Consider the following 22,663-nt stretch of genomic DNA (forward strand, 5'->3'; position numbering starts at 1 on the left):
TACCCTGTGCAGTTGATTTTGCACAGAGCAGTCTGGATCCTTCTTTTCTTGGATCCCTCTTTGCTGCTCCCTCGGTCCTTTGAGTGGAGGCACAGAGCCCCGACCTGGCCCCTCCCCCTCGCTTCCCTGATTGGCTGAGACAGAGAAGCGTCGCTATTGGCTCCCGCAGCTGTCAATCAAAGTCAGCCAGCAAATCAGGAGGAGTGTACTGGATAGATAAGGGTATCATGGACATCGCTGGAGAAAGAAGGGGCTCAGGTAGGTAATTAGGGGGTGCTGGGGAGGATGCTACACACAGAAGGTTTTTTATCTTAATGCATAGACTGTATTAAGATAAAAAAAAACTTCTGCCTTTACAACTCCTTTAAGTTCTTGTTCACACATGCTTTGTGTTCCAAAGAGCAATCGGAGTATAGATCACTCTTCAGAGGGCATTTGATAGGCAGTGGGGGGTGTTGTATCGCCTCTTCACTGCCTGCTTTAACCCTTTAAATGCTGTACTAGTGCACCACAGTCGGGTTGCAAGAAGTTTGCAGAGAAGCGCCATTCACTTGAATTTATTCCGTTTGCTTTGCAGCCACAGCAGGAATTCTACCCCCTGTCAAAGTATTGCAGTTGCGGCATTATAAGTCCTACACAGGTACACTGGCCATGTGAATGAGAGGGTTTAATGCAGCTGAAGCTGCCTGTTACTCTATGGGGATGCAGTGGCTGTGGAAACACAGCTGCAGGTCCTAATTTAGCGGGTGTCCAGGCACGGGCGAGTGGTCACGAATGCGCATTGTCTGTGTTCGGAGCCGTACACCTACACCCACACGCCTGTCGAATTAGGACCTGCGGTTGTGCTTACACAGCTATTTTGTCCCCATAAAATAACATAGGCTGCCTGCACACAGCTGCAGGTGGCTGCAGCCATACAAAGAAACTGATGGGAGCACAGGCCACAGCACCCATATAAATGAGCCCCAAGACCTCATTCACACACATAGCTTTGTTTATTAACCCAATACAGTCTTAGATTTAGCCATAGGTGTGCACAGCCTATTGTAGCGCACACACGTCTTTCTCTGCAGCCTCAGCTGCACAGGGGAGTGAATGAATGGGAAGTGCTCTGTGCTGAGTGGCTTATTGCTCATTCACAAACTGAAGCATAGTAAACACTATGTTTCAGTTATGAATGGACACAGTGAGCGAATGTGTTCACTGTGTTCAATAAGAAAAGGAACTATTTACTGGTCCCTTACTCGCTCTCCATCCTGAAACATCCCCCTTAGCAACCCGGGAGAGAGAAGAGGAGGGTAGCCAACAGCACTGCACGGTTGGGGGGGGCCAACAAGGGGGAGGGTAGCCCAAGAAGTAGGGGGAATCAGGAATGCACTTAGTGATTAGGGTGTGCCCAGGCACACCTGGCACACCCCCTGCGCACCCCTATGGATTTAGCATAAATCCACTGTTTGTGTCCACTTCTGATTTTAGTGCACATTTTCTGGGAGGTGTACATGGCCTCGTGATTACTAACAGCAGCTCTGTGAATGGGTATTTACATCTACAGTTAAATTAGGGTTTAATGAATGTAAAATGTATCAGTGCCAATTACACAGCATGCTGAACAAACTGGTAGAGGAGAATTGCTTTTCTCATAATAGTTTTCATGATTCTGAAATTCTGTATAATAGTCAGTCAAGCTGAGAGTGAGAACATTTGATCTCTCTATACCTGCGCATATTTTTTATTCAGTTTGCTCATTTGAATAAATTGTAAAAAGCATGTATTTAAAAACCCTGCGTGCGTTAATGTATATACAGGGCCAGATCCTCAGAGAGAGTACGCCGGAGTATCTACTGATACGCCGGCATACTTTCAAATTACCCGCGTCGTATCTTTAGTTTGAATCCTCAAACCAAGATACGACGGCATCTGGGTGAGATCCGACAGGCGTACGGCTTCGGATCTAAGATGCAATACTTTGGCGTCCGCTGGGTGGCGTTCACGTCGATTTCCGCGTCGGGTATGCTAATTAGCTATTTCCGACGATCCACGAACGCACGAGCGGCTGGCGCATTCCTTTACGTTGTCGGCTTTTTCCGGCGTATAGTTAAAGTTGGTATTTTGCGGCATATAGTTAGACTTGCCATGTTAAGTATGACCGTCGTTCCCGCGTCAAAATTTGATTTAGTTTTTTTTTTTTTTGCGTAAGTCGTCCGTGAATCGGGATGGACGTAATTCACGTCTAAGTTTAAAAAAATGACGTCGTTGTTACGACATAATTTAGCGCAATGCACGGCGAGAAATTTAGAAACGGAGCATGCGCAGTTCATTCGGCGCGGGGACGCACTTCATTTAAATGAAACACGCCCCCTAATTGCCGATTTGAATTCCGCCGCCAGAGATACACTATGCCGCCGTAACTTACGGCGCAGATTCTTTGAGGATTCAAAGCAGCCAAAAGTAAGTTACAGCGGCGTAACGTATCTCACATACGCTGCGCCGATCTATTTCTATGTGGATCTACCCCACAGTATGTACAGTGCAATGCAGTAACCTGTAATGCTACTTAACTGTTTTGCAGTTCTGTGATAGTTTGACTGACAATTGTTCTATCTTTCAGCACTATACCCAAATTAACCCCCCCTCCCTTACCTTAGGAGGCAGATGTCCTCTGTCTCCTCCCTCCTCCTCCTCGACCAAAAGATTGCTTCTCCTTTTGGCCAATCAGGAAACGAGTCCTGATTGGCTGGGAGGAGAATCAGTGTGACAATAGCGAATATTAATTTGCTATTGTCACACAACTGGGTGGGCTCAGGGCGCCACTGCTGTTTTTTTTCATATTTTGACTATAAAAGGTAAAAACAAACAAACAAAAAAAAACAGATGGCCACAAAAATTATTGTATACTGTTTTTTTTTTCGTTTTAAAGTGGTTAGCACTTTCTCCTGGCAGCACTATGGTTGTCGGTTTGAATCCAAACCATGGCACTACCTGCGTGGAGTTTGCATGTTCTCCCTGTGCCTGCGTAGGATTCCTCCGAGTACTCCGGTTTCCTCCCACACTACAAAGACATGCTGTTAGGTTAATTGGCTCCCATCTTAATTGGCCCTAGTATGTCTATGTATAAATGAACGAGAATTAGGAACCTTAGATTATAGGGGCAGGGACTGATGTGAATGTATATGATATGTAAAGTGCTGCTTAAATTGACAGTGTTATATAATGTAAGTACATATAAAAATTCAAGAAAACATCAAATACAGATGCCAGGACAGTACATACACCTCCTACATGACCCCTTTTAGGAAAGTGGACATCCCAGGATTATTTCTTAACACAGCTTTTTAAAGTTAAAGAAACATGCTGGCATTGAAGTGGTTAAAACATGGAGCTTGGTAATGGTGCCCAAATGTTTGCACAGAGCTTTACAAAATAAAGGGAGACAGTACAGCTACAATTCAATTTAATACAAGAGAGTTAGGAGGGCTCTGCTTGTGAGAGCTTACAATCTAAATGGAACCGGCAATGCCGGGTGGTGACAACATAATTACCCCGCCCCCTTATGTCATCACCTGGAGCATGCTGGGACTGTGATGTCATAGGAGGACTATATAAATTGCCGCGCACCGCACACCCAGCATTACAGCGGGAGGGAGCGTTGAGTCAACATCGAAGTGGAGAAGAAGAGAAGAAGGCGACGCAGAGGACCGGGCCCCCGCTGGTGAAAGAGTTGAAAGAAGACAGCGGTGGTGCCCAGCAGAAGAGAAAAAGAACCGGAGAGTGGGAGAAGAGAGCGGAGAAGTCGGAAGATCCCCAAAGTCGGAAGACCCCCGAAGTCGGAAGAAGGGATAAGACCGGGCGCAAGTTCCGTATTCAGAAAGAACTTGCGCCCTAAGTTACGGCGGCGTAACGTCTGTGGTCCGGCGTAAGCCCACCTAATTCAAATGGGGATGATGTGGGCGTGTTTTATTTATATGAATGGTGACCCCGCATATTTTACGTTTTTTACGAAAGAATCCCAGTGCGCATGCTCAAAATTACGCCGCAAATCGTTATTGCTTTAGACGTGAACGTAACTTACGTACAGCCCTATTCGCGAATGACTTACGCAAATGACGTAAAATTTTCAAAACTCGACGCGGGAGTACTTTTACCTATACTTAACATAGGATACCCCTCATATAGCAGGGGTAACTTTACGCCGAAAAAAGCCGAACGTAAACAACATAAAAAAAAATGCGCTGGGCGGATGTACGTTTCTGAATCGGCGTATCTACCTAATTAGCATATTCCTCGCGTAAATATACGGAAGCGCCACCTAGCGGCCAGCGTAAATATGCAGCCTAAGATACGACGGTGTAAGACACTTACGCAGGTCGGATCTTAGGGAAATCTATGCGTAACTGATTCTATGAATCAGTCGCATAGATACGTCAACACAACTCAGAGTTACGACGGCGTAACCGGAGATACGCCGTCGTATCTCCTTTCTGAATCCGGGCCTTAGTCTTTTCTCTACTCCCCATCTACTCTGTTCATCTGCCAGAAGAAATATAATATTTCTGACTATTCTGAAGCATATGACTTACTACCCTTTGTCAGGCAACCAGCACTGCCACACAAGTTCCAAGTCCTGTGTAATCCGAATATCATTCATATTTGAATAAAACTTCAAAGCTTTTGGTGCTGTCCACTCCTACAAGCTTTATAAATATACTTTGATTGTAACTTGCTTTTACAGGTACCGTATACAGGGCCGCCATCAGGGGGGTACATGCAGTACACCTGTAAGGGGCCCGGAGGCCCCCAGGGCCCTAGATGGCAACCCCTCCTTTTTTTATTTATTTTTTATTAAAAAAATATATATTTTTTTTAATATATTTTTATTAAAGGGCCCTTTTTTTTTAGAGGTCCGCAGGTCCCCAGGGCCCCAGATGGCAACCCCCCTTTTTTTTATTTTATTTTTTATAAAAAAGATATTTGTTTTAATATATTTTTATTTTATTTTTTATTAACCACTTAAGCCCCGGACCAATACGCTGTCTAAAGACCCAAGGTGTTTTTACAATTTGGCAATGCGCTGCTTTAACTGGTAATTGCACGGTCATGCAATGTTGTACCGAAACGAAACTTGCGTCCTTTTCTTCCCACAAATAGAGCTTTATTTTGATGGTATTTGATCGCCTCTGCGATTTTTATTTTTTGCGATATAAACGCAAAAAGACCGTAAATTTTGAAAAAAAATGATTTTTCTTATAACAAAAAGTAAAAAATATCGAATAAACTAAATTTTAGTCAAACATTTAGGCCAAAATGTATTCAGCCACATGTCTTTAGTAAAAAAAATCGCAATAAGCGTATATTTATTGGTTTTCGCAAAAGTTATAGCGTCTACAAACTAGGGTACATTTTCTGGAATTTACACAGCTTTTATTTTATGACTGCCTATCTCATTTCTTGAGGTGCTAAAATGGCAGGGCAGTACAAAACCCCCCCAAATGACCCCATTTTGGAAAGTAGACACCCCAAGGAAACTGCTGAGAGGCATGTTGAGTCCATTGAATATTTAATTTTTTTGTCCCAAGTGATTGAATAATGACGAAAAAAAAAAAAAAAAATGTTTACAAAAAGTTGTCACTAAATGATATATTTCTCACACATGCCATGGTTATATGTGGAATTGCACCCCAAAATACATTCTGCTGCTTCTCCTGAGTACGGGGATACCACATGTGTGGGACTTTTTGGGAGCCTAGCCGCATACGGGGCCCCAAAACCCAAGCACCGCCTTCAGCATTTCTAAGGGCACAAATTTTTGATTTCACTCCTCACTACCTATCAAGGTTTCGAAGGCCATAAAATGCCAAAATAGCAAAAAAAAAAACCAAATGACCCCATTTTGGAAAGTAGACACCCTAAGCTATTTGCTGAGAGGCATGTCGAGTTCATGGAATATTTTATATTTTGACACAAGTTGCGGGAATATGACAAACTGATTTTTTTTTGCACAAAGTTGTCACTAAATGATATATTGCTCACACATGCCATAGTTATATGTGGAATTGCACCCCAAAATACATTCTGCTGCTTCTCCCGAGTACGGGGATACCACATATGTGGGACTTTTTTGAGCCTAGCCGCATACGGGGCCCCGAAAACAAAGCACCGCCTTCAAGATTTCTAAGGGCATACATTTTTGATTTCACTCCTCACTACCTATCACTACCTATCACAGTTTTGAAGGCCATAAAATGCCAAGATGTCACACAACCCCCCCAAATGACCCCATTTTGGAAAGAAGACACCCCAAGCTATTTGCTGAGAGGCATGTTGAGTCCATGGAATATTTAATTTTATGGCCCCAAGTGATTGAATAATGACCAAAAAAAAAAAAAAAAAAATTTTACAAAACGTTGTCACTAAATGATATATTTCTCACATATGCCATGGGCATATGTGGAATTGCACCCCAAAATACATTCTGCTGCTTCTCCTGAGTACGGGGATACCACATGTGTGGGACTTTTTGGGAGCCTAGCCGCGTACGGGACCCCGAAAACCAATCACCGCCTTCAGGATTTCTAAGGGCATACATTTTTGATTTCACTCCTCACTACCTATCACAGTTTCGAAGGCAATAAAATGCCAAAACAGCACAAAACCCCCCCAAATGACCCCATTTTGGAAAGTAGACACCCCAAGCTATTTGCTGAGAGGGATGTTGAGTCCATGGAATATTTAATTTTTTTGCCCCAAGTCACTGAATAATGACCATAAAAAAAAAATTACAAAACGTTGTCACTAAATGATATATTTCTCACACATGCCACGGTTATATGTGGAATTGCACCCCAAAATACATTCTGCTGCTTCTCCTGAGTACAGGGATACCACATGTGTGGGACTTTTTGGGAGCCTAGCCGCGTACGGGGCCCCGAAAACCAAGCACTGCCTTCAAGATTTGTGTGAGTGAAATCAAAAATTTATGTCCTTAGAAATCTTGAAGGCGGTGCTTGGTTTTCGGGGTCTCATACGCGGCTAGGCTCCCAAAAAGTCCCACACATGTGGTATCCCCGTACTCAGGAGAAGCAGCAGAATGTATTTTGGGGTGCAATTCCACATATAACCATGGCATGTGTGAGAAATATATCATTTAGTGACAATGTTTTGTACATTTTTTTATTTTAATTTTTTTTGGTCATGATTCAATCACTTGGGGCAAAAAAATTAAATATTCCATGGACTCAACATGCCTCTCAGCAAATAGCTTTGGGTGTCTACTTTCCAAAATGGGGTCATTTGGGGGGTTTTTGTGCTATTTTGGCATTTTATGGCCTTCGAAACTGTGATAGGTAGTGAGGAGTGAAATCAAAAATTTGCGCCCTTAGAAATGCTAAAGGCGGTGCTTGGTTTTCGGGGTCCCGTACGCGGCTAGGCTCCCAAAAAGTCCCAAACATGTGGTATCCCCGTACTCAGGAGAAGCTGCAGAATGTATTTTAGGGTGCAACTCCACATATAACCATGGCATGTGTGAGCAATATATCATTTAGTGACAAATTTTTTTTTTTTTTTTTTTTTTTTTTTCATTATTCAATCACTTTGGACAAAAAAAAAAAAATCAATGGACTCAACATGCCTCTCAGCAGTTTCCTTGGGGTGTCTTCTTTCCAAAATGGGGTCATTTGGGGTTTTTTTGTGCTATTTTGGCATTTTATGGCCTTCGAAACTGTGATAGGTAGTGAGGAGTGAAATCAAAAATTTACACCCTTAGAAAGCCTGAAGGCGGTGATTGGTTTTTGGGGTCCCGTACGCGGCTAGGCTCCCAAAAAGTCTCACACATGTGGTATCCCCGTACTCAGGAGAAGCAGCAGAATGCATTTTGGGGTGTAATTCCACATATGCCCATGGCATGTTTGAGCAATATATCATTTAGTGACAACTTTGCGCAAAAAAAAAATATATATATATATATATTTATATTTCCCGCAACTTGGGTCAAAATCTAAAATATTCCATGGACTTAAGATGCCTCTCAGCAAATAGCTTGGGGTGTCTACTTTCCAAAATGGGGTAATTTGGGGGGGTTTTGAATTGTCCTGGCATTTTATACACAACAATTAGAAGCTTATGTCACACATCACCCACTCTTCTAACCACTTGAAGAAAAAGCCCTTTCTGACACTGTTTGTTTACATAAAAACATATTATTTTTGTTGCAAGAAAGTTAAGTTGAACCCCCAAACATTATATATTTTTTTAAAGCAAAGGCCCTACAGATTAAAATGGTGGGTGTTGCAAATTTTTTTTCCACACAGTATTTGCGCAGCGTTTTTTCAAACGCATTTTTTGGGGAAAAAATACACTTTTTTTTATTTTAAAGCACTAAAACACACTATATTGCCCAAATTATTGATGAAATAAAAATTATGATCTTAGGCCGAGTACATGGATACCAAACACGACATACTTTAAAATTGCGCACAAACGCGCAGTGGCGACAAACTACATACATTTTTAAAAGCCTTTAAAAGCCTTTACAGGTTACCACATTAGATTTACAGAGTAGGTCTACTGCTAAAATGACTGCCCTCGATCTGCCCTTCGCGGTGATACCTCACATGCATGGTGCAATTGCTGTTTACATATGACTCCAGACCGACGCTTGCGTTCGCCTTTGCGCAAGAGCAGGGGGGGACAGGGATGCTTTTTTTTATTTTTTTATTTTTTTATATATTTATTTCGCTTTTTTTATTTTATTTGTTAACTGTTCCTTCCATTTATTTATTTTTTTACCATTTTTATTGTTATCTCAGGGAATGTAAATATCCCTTATGATAGCAATAGTTAGTGACAGGTACTCTTTTTTTTTTAAATGGGGTCTATTAGACCCTAGATCTTTCCTCTGCCCTCAAAGCATCTGACCACACCAAGATCGGTGTGATAAAATGCTTTCCCATATTCTCAATGGCGCCGTTTATATCTGGGGGGGGGGACATTCCCTCCCACTGAATGTAAAAGCAGTCTAGAGGCTAATTAGCCGCTAGGACTGCTTTTACATGAAAGCCGACCGCTGGCTGAAAAGAATGATACCAAGATGATGCCTAAACCCGCAGGCATCATTCTGGTATAACCATTCAAAGTCCAGCAACATACCAGTACGTTGATGGTTCTTGTTGGACATGTATTGTAATCTTTTTTTTTTTTCATGCAGCCTGTTGGCTGAACAAAAAAAAGATTGATCGGTGGGTATGCCCACCATTAGAATACCTCCCTTCATCCACCCACTTCTAATGATGGGCATACATGCACCATTTATATATGCCGAAGCATGGGGGCATCCTCCCGCAAAAAAGTTATGCCGCGTACGGTCGGACTTTTCTATGCCGCGTACACACGGTCGGACTTTTCTATGCCGTGTACACATGGTCAGACTTTTCCACAGGAAAGCCTCCGTAGGAATGTCAACCGTATGTACGCGGCATTAGGAGCAAAATCGCTCCTCCGCCCCTAATGCCCCCATGCTCCGGCATATATGCTCTTTTTTGAACTGTAGTGGTGAAATCACCTCCTACAGCATTGGAGTCGCGGCTTTATATATCGTGGGAGCAAACACTGTTGCTGTCACGCTAAATAAATCCGCACTGCAACTGAATGGCGTACCTGCTAAGCAAATGATGGTTAACATTAAAACAAAGTAACATTCCAGTATAACAGTAAGATCATACCATACCTGCAAAGCAAATACCTATAAAAAAAACATAGTAAAAAATAAAACATTTTTTAACGCAACCTGTGCCTAAAATATATATATGCCGAAGCATAGGGGCATCCTCCCGCAAAAAAGTTATGCCGCGTACGGTCGGACTTTTCTATGCCGCGTACACACGGTCGGACTTTTCTATGCCGTGTACACATGGTCAGACTTTTCCACGGGAAAGCCTCCGTAGGAATGTCAACCGTATGTACGCGGCATTAGGAGCAAAATCGCTCCTCCGCCCCTGCTGTCCCCATGCTTCGGCATATATGCTCTTTTTTTTAACTGTGGTGGTGAAATCACCTCCTACAGCACTGGAGTCGCGGCTTTATATATCGTGGGAGCAAACGCTGTTGCTGTCAAGATAAATAAGTCCGCGCAACAGCTGAATGGCATACCTGAAAACAGTAAAGTAAATTACATACCTGAAAAGCAAGCATGAAAAAACACAACAACAATAAAACTTTGCAGAATAGAATACAGTAAAAAAGAGAAGAACAATAGAGAGAGAATAGAGAGGGAGAGAACAATAAAACGACAACTATTTTTTTATTTTATTTTTTTCCTTTTTTTTTTTTAACACTTTTTTTTGTAACTGTTCAACTTTTCGGTTCCAGGTTTGGGTCTCTCAAAATGCGATGGCATCTTGGGAGACCCTCTGTAAGTGAGCCTAGCCTGTGTAATGTTTTGCCCTACGCTAATACTTCACTAGTGTGTGGAAGCGTTCAAAACATTCCCCAATACAAAGACCAGGATCGGCAGGACATTTGGGACAAAAATAACGGGTGTCACGCCTAAATCCGCGCTTGGTACAGACACGACATCTTCTTTGGGGGGTTCGTTGGGTAGGGGTACTCTCGATGGCATACAAAAAATGCCTCTCATGCAGTCGGCTTACTGCATTTGGTAGGGGCTGGTGAGGTACAGTACCGCCTGGATACAGGAGTTCTGTGATGATATCCTTCTGGAATTGAAGGAAGGATTCATTCCGTCCTGAAGCTCTGTATACGACATGAGCATTCAGTAGAGCCAATTGGAATAAATGTAGAGACACTTTTTTGTACCAGCGTCTCGTCTTGCGGGCAATATGATACGGCGCCATCAACTGGTCGTTGAGGTCCACCCCTCCCATGTTTTGGTTATATTCGTGGACACAGAGGGGTTTCTCCACAACACCAGTCGCCGTACGAATTTGTACTGTCGTGTCTGGGTGAAGGGTGGTAAGAACGAAAACATTCCTATTGTCCCGCCACTTCACAGCGAGCAAATTTTTACATCTGAAGCAGGCTCTCGCCCCCAGGCTAAGACGGGCATCTACAAGCCTCTGGGGGAAGCCCCGGCGATTAGGTCGCACGGTGCCACATGCTCCAATCTGATGATCAAACAAGTGGCTAAAAAGTGGCACGCTGCTGTAAAAATTGTCCACGTATAAGTGGTACCCCTTTCCGAATAAGGGTGACACCAAGTCCCAAACGATCTTGCCAGCGCTCCCCATGTAATCTGGGCATCCTTCCGGCTCTACCTCACTATCTTTGCCCTCGTAAACCCTAAAGCTCCATGTGTAGCCTGTGGCCCTGTCACAGAGCTTATAGAGCTTGACCCCGTATCTGGCACGCTTGCTGGGAAGGTACTGTTTGAAAGACAAGCGGCCAGCAAATTTAATGAGGGACTCATCAACGCAAACAACCTGCTGGGGATTAAACAAGGCTGCAAAACGTTCGTTGAAATGGTTTACGAGGGACCGAATTTTGTAGAGCCGGTCAAATTCAGGGTCTCCACGTGGACGACAAAGTGCATTGTCACTGAAATGCATAAACCGCAGGATCGCCTCGTATCGTTTCCTGGCCATGTGAGCAGAGAACACGGGCATATGGTCAATGGGATGTGTGGACCAATACATCCGCAATGACGGAAATGGGTGTATGCCCATGTTGAGGGTAAGGCCCAGAAATGTCTTAAATTCGGAAACCTCAAGAGGTTTCCATTCTTTGGCAAGGAGAGACTGGGGGTTAGCGGCGATGTAGGTACCAGCATATAAATTAGTCTGGTCCACAATAGATCTATAGAGATCTTCCGTGAAAAACAGCGAATAAAAATCAAGTGACGTAAAGTTCGCTGTATCCACCTGAATACCGGGTTGGCCAGTGAATGGGGGAAGTACGGGTTCTGCAGAAGTGGTGGGGACCCAATCAGGATAGGCAAATTCTGCAGGAAGGGCACTATGGGCACGACGGGCCTGTCTTTGTCTTCTTCTTGGTGGCAGCGGGACACTACTTGTGCTTGCCACCTCGCCAGCTTGAACTGCACTTATGGGACTCGCCACGTCGCCACGTCTTACTGCAGTGCTGGATGAACGACCAGGGTGTACTAGGCCGCTGGTGCTTGCCAATCCACCAGAAGGAATAGCGGCGCTAGTACTGGCTCTCTGCTCCATACAAGGGTCCTGCGGTTCTTGCTGCTCAACAACATCAGAATGGGGTCGGGTACGCCTGGCCTTAGCAGGGACCACTACTCCGTCGTCCGAGCTATCTGACATGGAGCCGCTGTCGTAAACAGGATCGTATTCTGAGCCAGATTCTGTCAGATGCGTGACCTCCTCTTCTTCACTATCTGACATGCACAGAATCCTGACGGCCTCTTCACCACTGTACATTCGCTTTGCCATTTTGGGTTTTAAATTTAGTGGTACACTGGTGATGATTCACAGGTAAAAAAAGCACCTGACTATAGAAAGGAAAATGTAGAAAACGCTTCCAAAAAAACTGTTAGCGATCGCAGGGATCAGGCCTGTCTCTACGAACGCTGCAGTTGTGTGTTGTGTTTTTGAAGTGACAGTGATCGATCGATACTGCACTTGGGTGGGTTGGGCTGGGCAGAGGGGGAAAACGCAGGTGCTAGCGGGTATCTGGGCTGATTCCGCTAACAATGCGTTTTTGGGTACCCTAAACTGCTGGGTACGCTAGTATAGATCTGATCAGATCAGGTATCGATCCGTTCAGATACTATACCACTAAGGGGGGTGTATGCTTTGCGAGTGGGTGTAAGCGGTACTGGCACTAACCTAACGCTACCTGGGGCGATGCAGACCCTGACTGACGCTAAAATTTAATTTATATCACCCGCCGGGCGATCAGGGGGTTAAACCTTTATTGGGTTATATACGGCGGGTGCCCTGATGCTATAAACAGCAAACTAACCAACCAGCGTCAACCGTAACACTTATACGGTGATCACTGGTGAAAGGGTTACCTAGGGGGCAATCAGGGGTTAAAAACTTTATTTATGGGGGTACCTAATGCTATAGAACCTGGCGGCGAACCTCAAAAAAAACTAACTGCCTAGCGGCAACAGTGACACTAATACAGCGATCAGAAAATCGATCGCTTAGTGACACTGGCAATAGGGGGTGAAAGGGTTAACTAGGGGGCAATCAGGGGTTAAAAACTTTATTTATGGGGGTTCCTAACGCTATAGAACCTGGCGGCGAACCTCAAAAAAAAACTAACTGCCTAGCGGCAACAGTGACACTAATACAGCGATCAGAAAGTCGATCGCTTAGTGACACTGGCAATAGGGGGTGAAAAGGTTAACTAGGGGGCAATCAGGGGTTAAAAACTTTATTTATGGGGGTTCCTAACGCTATAGAACCTGGCGGCGAACCTCAAAAAAAACTAACTGCCTGGCGACAACAGTGACACTAATACAGCGATCAGAAAATCGATCGCTTAGTGACACTGGCAATAGGGGGTGAAAGGGTTAACTAGGGCGGTGATCAAGGGGTTAAACCTTTATTAGGGGGGGTAGGGGGCTACCCTGGACCTAAAGGGGGCTAAAACTAACTGCCCTAACACTTTTTTCTGTAACACTGACACTAAATGCAGTAATCAAAAAAAAAATGACACTGCATTCAGTGACACTGTTACAGGAGACTGGGGGGGGGGCGATCGGCGGTGACTGAAGGGGTTAAATGTGCCTGTGTGTGCTGGTGTTAGAGTAGTGTTGGGGTGCAACTTACTTGTGTGATGTCTCCTCTCCTCAGCGGTGGTCGATATGACCACCACGAGGAGAGATCACACACTTCCTCCTTCCTGTTGTTTACACTAAACACAGGAAGGAGGAGGGGGGAGTGCAGGGGAGCGCTGGCATTGGCTGAGAGCAATCGCAAGGGGATGGCTGAAAACGGACAGCCATCCCCTCATCCCGGATCGCTTCTGCAGCCGACGGAACCGCCGCATGTACCGGGGGGGGGTCCAATCGGACCCCCGACCCACGTCAAGCAGAGCACGTATATATACGTGCATGTGCCTGCCTGTGCCATTCTGCTGACGTATATGTACATGCGGCGGTCCTTAAGTGGTTAAAGAGACAATTTTAAATATATATATATATATATATATATATATATATATATATATATATATATATATATGGCTCAGAGGTCCCCAGGGCCCCATTTGGCAAACCCCCCCCCCTTTTTTTTTAAATGTTTATTTTTTTATTTTTTTGTTTATATATTTTTCTTTATTTTATTTTTTTATTAAAGGGCCCAGAGGTCCCAGGGCCCTGGATGGCAACCCCCATTTTTTTTAATTTTTTTATAAATGTTTATTTAATTTTCTTTATATATTTTTTTTTATTTATTTTTTTATTAAAGGGCCCAGAGGTTTCTTTTTGTTTATTAAAGGGCCCAGAGGTCCCCAGATGGCAACCCACCTTTTAAAAAAAAATATATATATATATATATATATATATATATATATATATATATATATATATATATATATATATATATATATATATATATATATATATATATATATATATACATTTTTTATATATATTTTTTATTTCTTTTTATTAAAGGGCCCAGAGGTCCCAAGGGCCCCGGATGGCTACCCCCTTTTTTTTTTATATATATATTTTTCTTTATTTCTTCTTTTTTTTTGTAAATTGGCCCCCCCCGCTTCTCAATTCGCGACAGCCCCCCCGCTTCTCAATTTTAGACGGCAGCACCCCCCCCCCTTGGTTCTCTGCTCCAGGGGGCCCATGCCTGAAGCTGTGTAAGGGGCCCCATAATTCCTGATCCCTGACCGTATATGATTGAAATTGTCTCATGACAATTGTCTCATGATCCCTGACCGTATATGATTGAAAATGTCTCATGATTCCTTCAAACTTATGTGTATTATGTGCCAATGTGTATGGGGCATCTATGTAGACCAGCATTATCAATGCCAGAGATGAGACAGGCTAATGCCGCGTACACCCGACCGTTTTTCTCGATGTGAAAAATTACATTTTTTTTTAATGTCATTAAAAACGATCGTGTGTAGGCTCCAGAGCATTTTTTGCAATGTTAAAAATGGCCATTAAAAATTTAGAACATGCTCTAAATTTTTTCGTCGTTTTTAACGTTGTCGTTTTTAACGTCGTAAAAAATGGTCGTGTGTGGGCTTTAACGACGTGAAAATAACGCACATTCTTCGAAGCAAGTTATGAGACGGGAGCACTCGTTCTGGTAAAACTAGCGTTCGTAATGGAGATATCACATTCATCACGCTGTAACAGACTAAAAAGCGCGAATCGTCTCTCACCAAAGTTTTACCAACACAAAATCAGCAAAAGCAGCCCCAAGGGTGGCGCCATCCGAATGGTACTTCCCCTTTATAGTGCCGTTGTACGTGTACGTGTTGTACGTCACCGCGCTTTGCTAGAGCAAGGCCGGCTTAGCAATAATCAGGTTTAAAAAAACTTTGTTTTTTCTAGACCATTAAAAATGGCCGTGTGTACGCGGCATAAGACTTACTGCAGGCAGCAATTATTATGCTGCTTTTTTATGTCATGCACCATGTATTCTCTTGTCTTATATTATTGATTAGTGTTTTCTATATATAGAACGTGGGTGTGTGTTGTTACAGTAGCCTGTTTGTTTTTGTGCCTTTGGTACATTCACCCATTTCCCCTCCTGATGGTGCTAAATAGACACTTGCTGCTCCCTTACATTGTTCAGTATAGTTTTACTTTGATAGCAGAGACACAGCTTAGGAAAGTCATTGTCACCTTACATTTCAAAAGACTGGATAATACTTACTTTGTATTCTGCTTATTTGAAGTGAAACTTTGTTGGATTCGACGTTTGTGTCTTATTGAAGAGTTAAGCTGTCTGTAAATTCTGCCCAATCAGCAGGTAGACGTACTGTCCACACAGACCAATATCATTGTATATATCAGCATTTAAAAAAAAACAGCTGCAGAGGCATTCAGCAGGACCTTTGTTGCAAAAAGAGATACTTAAAATGTCTGTAAAGACAACAATAAAAAAAAAAATATGTTATATTTACCTGCTCTGTGCAATGATATTGCACAGAAGGCCCCCAACCTCCTCTTCTGGGAACTTCCGCTCATCGGATTCCTCCCCCCTCCGGTGCCACAATTGGCACCCTTCGGCGGGGGGGGGGGGGGGGGACAGGATACCTTTGACAGGTATCCTTTCCCACTTTCGGGAGTCTGGCCGCGGCCATGACATGGCTACCCTCCTCCTCCCCTGGCCATCGGCTAATAGGAGAGAGGAGCGGGGCCTTGCGCATGCACAGTAGGGTTCCTGGCGTGAAGCCAAAAGGCTACACTGCCGGGTTTCCTTACCCACAATGGCTGCAGTGCCGACATCGAGGGACTGCAGGACAGGTAAGTGTCCATTTATTAAAAGCCAGCAGATGCAGTATGTGTAGAGAAGTGACAAGGCGGACTTTTTAAGGCAATCACAGGGACTTCAGAATTTAGAAAAATATATAAATTTAATTACAAAAAATACATACAATAAAATACATTGAAAAAGTACAAAATATACATTCACAAGCAATATTTTCTTTCGTCTTGCCTACGCGTTTCGCCTAGCGGCTTCTTCAGGACGAGTTTGAGAGAGAGTTTGACAATAAAGTATTGCTAATTTCATAAATCAGTTAGATCGCTAGCCATCCAAGTGCACCGAGGACAAAATAGAGTCACAGATGTACAGGATGCACTTGGATGGCTAGCGATCTAACTGATTTATGAAATTAGCAATACTTTATTGTCAAACTCTCTCTCAAACTCGTCCTGAAGAAGCCGCTAGGCGAAACGCGTAGGCGAGACAAAAGAAAATATTGCTTGTGAATGTATATTCTGTACTTTTTCAATGTATTTTATTGCATGTATTTTTTGTAATTAAATTTATATATTTTTCTAAATTCCTAAGTCCCTGTGATTGCCTTAAAAAGTCCGCCTTGTCACTACCTTGTGTAGTATTTCTCTCTTGATTTAATATTTCGGATGTTGGCAAATGTGAGTGCTTTTTTGTTCTCCCCCCCCCCCCTACCTTTTTGCAGTATGTGTAGCTGCTGGCTTTTAATTTTTTTCCCAGACCTCCGCTTTAAAGCACCTGCATGCACCAGCATAGCACACCACTTGCTATGGGGATGCATGTGCGGGCTCAGTCCTGAGCTGTGTGCATACATAGACTCAGCCCTGCCTCTGCTCCCTCCTCACAGATTTTGATTAACAGCAGTAGGAGGCTCTTATGCCCTGTACACACGATCGGTTCATCTGATGAAAACGGTCCGATGGATGATGTCACACGTCCAGCCACGCCCCCCTACAGTAAGAATCACAAACTAGGACACACTTAACCCCTTAAGCGCCCCCTAGTGGTTAACCCCTTCACTGCCATTGTCATTTTCACAGTAATCAGTGCATTTTTATATGATCCCAAAAATGTGTCAAAAGTGTCCGAAGTGTCTGCCATAATGTCGCAGTCACAGAAAAAAACGCTAATCGCCGCCATTAGTAGTAAAAAAAATATATATATATTAATAAAAATGCCATAAAACTATCAACTATTTTGTAAACGCTATAAATTTTGCGCAAACCAATCAAATGCTTATTGCAATTTTTTTTACCAAAAATATGTAGAAGAATACGTATCGGCCTAAACTGAGGGAAAATTTTTTTTTTTTATCATTTTTGTGGATATTTATTACAGCAAAAAGTAAAAAATATTGCATTTTTTTCAGAATCGTCGCTCTATTTTTGTTTATAGCGTAAAAATTTAAAACCGCAGAGGTGATCAACTACCACCAAAAGAAAGCTCTATTTGTGGGAAAAAAAGGACGCCAATTTTGTTTGGGAGCCACGTCGCACGACCGCGCAATTGTCAGTTAAAGCAACGCAGTGCCGAATCGCAAAAAAGGGCCAGGTCCTTTACCTGCATAATGGTCCGGGTCTTAAGTGGTTAAAGCGGGGGTTCGCCCTGTAAAAAAAAAAAAAAAAGTTTTTTTTTATTAGACAATTAAATTCGGCATCGTAGCGCGAGCTACGGTATGCCGGTCTTACATTTTTTATGCCCGTACTCACTGCGGTATCGTTGATTGAAGAATCCGGGGAATGGGCGTTCCTCTGGTGAGAGAAGGTGATTGACGGCCGGCCCTGGCACGTCACGCTTCTCCGGAAATAGCCGAAATAGGCTTGGCTATTCACGGCGCCTGCGCATAGCCTGTGCGCAGGCGCTGTGAATAGCCGAGACCTACTCCGGCTGTCTTCGGGGAGCGTGACGTGCCAGAGCCGGCCGTCAATCATCCTCCCTCTCCATAGGCACGCCCATTCCCCGCGGGAGTCGGATTCTTCAATCAACAATAGCACAGTGAGTACGGGGTTTAAAAATTTAAGACCGGCATACCGTAGCTCGCGCTACGATGCCGAAAGTAATGGAATAATGGGGTGAAGGAGGGTGAACTACCGCTTTAAGGAGATATTTCTTGCACCTACAGGTAAGCCTTAATCTAGGAATTTACCCAGAAGCACCCAGGTACTCCCCTGTCCCCAAGCAGCCCCCACCTTCCTAGACACGGATTACTTTCAGTTTAGACGTTGTCTCTGTATTCCTCTATACACCATGTCTGCCAGAGTCAGGGAAGGGAATAGAAGAGAGGCTGTGGGTAATGAGTCTCTTATAAGGTTCATCAAGGAGAGACCATGTCTGTATGACAAGACAGACAGACATTACAAGGACCAACTGAAGAGGGACAATGTCTGGCTGGATATCTGTCGCCTGTCCTTTGAGGATTGGGATGTATTGTCCCAGACCGACCGCACTGCCAAATGTAAGTTTTACCTTTATTATATGTCTGTTTTCCTTCACTAGGCATTATGGTTGTAGTTGCATACAGGCCACTTGTTTTCACAGAGAATGGGGGCATGAACTCCCCTTGTCTACATCCCTACCCAGCTCTGAGCACCATGCCTTGTTTCCAACCCCTACTCACCTCCAAAGACTACCCCTTCTGGCCATTTGTGGTACTAACAGCTTTGTATAGAACTTTTTACCAAGACAAGCAGTATAATAGATACCTTGCAGACACACCAGCAACAATAGAACCCCTGCCAGCAACAGTAGATCCCTGCCAGGAACAATAGATCCCTGACAAAAGTAGATCCCTGACAGGAACAATAGATCCCCATACAAAATCAGTAGCTCCCTAACAGGAACACTAGTTCACATGACGACAATAGATCATTGACAACAGTATATCCCTACCAGGATCAATAGATCCTCTTTCAACATCAGTAGATCCCTGACAGGAACAATAGATCCCCTGACAACAGTAGATCTCTGACAACAAGAGATCCCTTAGAACAACAGTAGATCCCTAACATGAACAATAGATCCCCTGCCAACAATAGATCCCTGACAACAGTAGATCCCTAACAGGAACAATAGTTCCTGTGACGACAACAACACTCGATCCCTGACAGGAACAATAGTTCCCGTGACAACAACAATAGATCCCTCACAACAGTAGATCCCTAACAGGAACACGAGTTCCCCTGACAACAACAATAGATCCCTGACAAGAGTAGATCCCTGACAGGAACAATAGATCCATGACATGAAGAATAGATCCACTTACAACAACAGTAGATCCCTAACAGGAACACTAGTTCCCTTGACGACAACAGTAGATCTCTGACAGGAACAATAGATCCCCTGACAACAACAATAGATCCCTGACAACAGTAAATCCCTAACAGGAACAATAGTTCCTGTGACAACACTAGATCCCTGACAAGAACAATAGTTCCCGTGACAACAACAATAGATCCATGACAACAGTAGATCCCTAAGGCCGGGTACTCACGACCAAACATGTATGGTGAAAGCGGTCCGTCGGACCGTTTTCACCATACATGTCTGCCAGAGGGCTTCTGTACGATGGTTGTACACACCATCGTACAGAAGTCCGCGCGTAAACAATACGCGGGGCGTGTCCGCGGTGTCGCCGCGTCGATGACGCGGTGTCGCCGCGACAATGACGCAGCGACGTGGGCGGGCCGCCTTTAAAATGCTTACACGCATGCGTCGAAGTCATTCGACGCATGCGAGGGACGGCGGGCGCCTGGACATGTACGGTAGGTCTGTACTGACGACCGTACATGTCCGAGCGGGCAGGATTCCAGCGGACTGTTTTAAAACAAGTCCAGGAATATTTGTCCGCTGGGAAAAGGCCCGGCGGGCAAATGTTTGCTGGAATTCGGCCCGCTCGCGCCCACACACGACCAAACATGTCTGCTGAAACTGGCCTGCGGACCAGTTTCAGCAGACATGTTTGGTCGTGAGTACGGGGCCTAACAGGAACACTAGTTCCCCTGACAAAAATAGATCCCCTTAAAACAGTAGATCCCTAACAGGAACACTAGTTCCCCTGACAACAACAATAGATTCCTGACAAGAGTAGATCCCTGACAGAAACAATAGTTCCTGTGACAACAACAATAGATCCCTGACAACAGTAGATCCCTAACAGGAACAATAGTTCCCCTGACAACAACAATAGATCCCTAACAGTAAATCCCTGGCAGGAGCAATAGATCCCCTGACAACAATAGTTCCCTGTTAGGAACAATAGATCCCCTGTCAACAGTAGATCGCTGAAAGGAACAATAGATCCCCTGTCAACAATAGATCGCTGACAGCAACAATAGATCACCTTATAACAACAGTAGATCACTGACAGGAACAATAGAACACACCAGTGGATTATTTCCCAGCAACAGCATTACGTAACGCACAGGGAGCATTTTGGACACAGAAAAACAGGGAACAGGGAAGAAGAAATTAAACAGGAAGAAGAATGATGTCAAAAGAGCTTAGAAGCTCTGATTGGCCACTTCTAACATTTCCTGTCCTGGAGACGACTTCAAGTCGTGTTGTAAATCGCCCCAGATCACCCCAAGTCGCCCTGTGGTTCATGCTCAAGTCGTGTTGGAGTTGCCTCTGAAAGTCGTGCTGGAAGTCGTGTCACCCAGTGTGAACCGACTCGGGTTTATAACCACTTTAAATCTGGCTGCAATCATTTTAACTGTGGGCATCTATTTACTTCCTGGATTTACACAGAGGCACACCTCCAGCTCTGCAGCTCTCATTGGCCCTCTTATGACCCACCCCACTCCCTTCCTGGCAAATTCTCACAAGAGAGAGAGAGAGAGAGATAGAGCTGTGCCTAGGCTTTTTACCAGACAAGAAACAGGAAGTGGGCTGCATAAAGTATTTACTGGCAGAAAAAACATTGTTTTACTATCCAAAGTTAACCCCTTAACGCCCGCTGCACGACTATTTACGTCCGCACAATGGCACGGACAGGCAGGATGACGTATATATACGTCCTTGCCTTTCCGTGGGTGGATCGGGGGTCCGATCGGGACCCCCCCCCCCCGCTGCGTGCGGCGGGCGGATTCCCTCGGGGAGCGATCCGGGACGACGGCGCGGCTATTCGTTTATAGCCACCCCGTCGCGATCGCTCCCCGGAGCTGAAGAACGGGGAGAGCCGTATGTAAACACGGCTTCCCCGTGCTTCACTGTGGCGGCGTATCGATCGAGTGATCCCTTTTATAGGGGAGACACGATCGATGACGTCAGACCTACAGCCACACCCCCCTACTGTTGTAAACACACACTAGGTGAAGCCTAACACGTTCAGCGCCCCCTGTGTTTAACTCCCAAACTGCAACTGTCATGCATTTTTTTGCTGTGAAAATGACAATGGTCCCAAAAATGTGTCAAAATTGTCCAAAGTGTCCGCCATAATGTCGCAGTCACGAATAAAATCGCTGATCGACGCCATTAGTAGTAAAAAAAAAATAATTAATAAAAATGCAATAAAAATATCCCCTTTTTTTGTAAACGCTATAAATTTTGCGCAAACCAATCGATAAACGCTTATTGCGATTTTTTTTTCTAAAAATAGGTCGAAGAATACGTATCGGCCTAAACTGAGGAAAAAACATTTTTTTATATATGTTTTTGGGGGATATTTATTACAGCAAAAAGTAAAATATATTGAATTTTTTTCAAAATTGTCGCTCTATTTTTGTTTATAGCGCAAAAAATAAAAACCGCAGAGGTGATCAAATACGACCAAAAGAAAGCTCTATTTGTGGGGGAAAAAAGGACGTCAATTTTGTTTGGGAGCCACATCGCACGAGCACGCAATTGTCTGTTAAAGCGACGCAGTGCCGAATTGTAAAAACGCCTTTGGGCATTTAGCAGCATATTGGTCCGGGGCTTAAGTGGTTAAAACAACAAGGGCAGAAGATTTAATAGATGAAAAAATGAATGAAGGTCCGTTTTAAACACAGTACTGAAGGACAAGATCACACACACACACACAACAGCCAGTATATTAGAACCTGTGTCTAGAACAATCCCTGACAAAATCGTAATTTCCCATGTGATTTGTCTGCGCTGCCAACATATAAAAAAAAAAAGCTCAGTTCATGGATAAAGCCAGATGTCGAGGGCTTACAAGAGTGAATAAACATTGTTTGTGACAGTGTTCTTTACTGGCTGGTTTTGGAAAATTCTGGGTCACTAATGCTGTCATATATAAAAAA

General features: G+C 43.9%; 1 protein-coding gene across 3 annotated transcripts in view; it reads left to right on the forward strand.

Annotated features, from left to right (window-relative positions):
• The window catches only part of PDE1C (phosphodiesterase 1C), a 933,100-nt gene that overhangs the window by 301,554 nt on the left and 608,883 nt on the right, over positions 1-22,663 (forward strand). The window lies entirely within an intron of this gene.

The sequence above is a fragment of the Rana temporaria genome, chromosome 5 (assembly GCF_905171775.1).
Source record: "Rana temporaria chromosome 5, aRanTem1.1, whole genome shotgun sequence".
In the NCBI taxonomy this organism is placed as follows: Eukaryota; Metazoa; Chordata; class Amphibia; order Anura; family Ranidae; genus Rana; species Rana temporaria.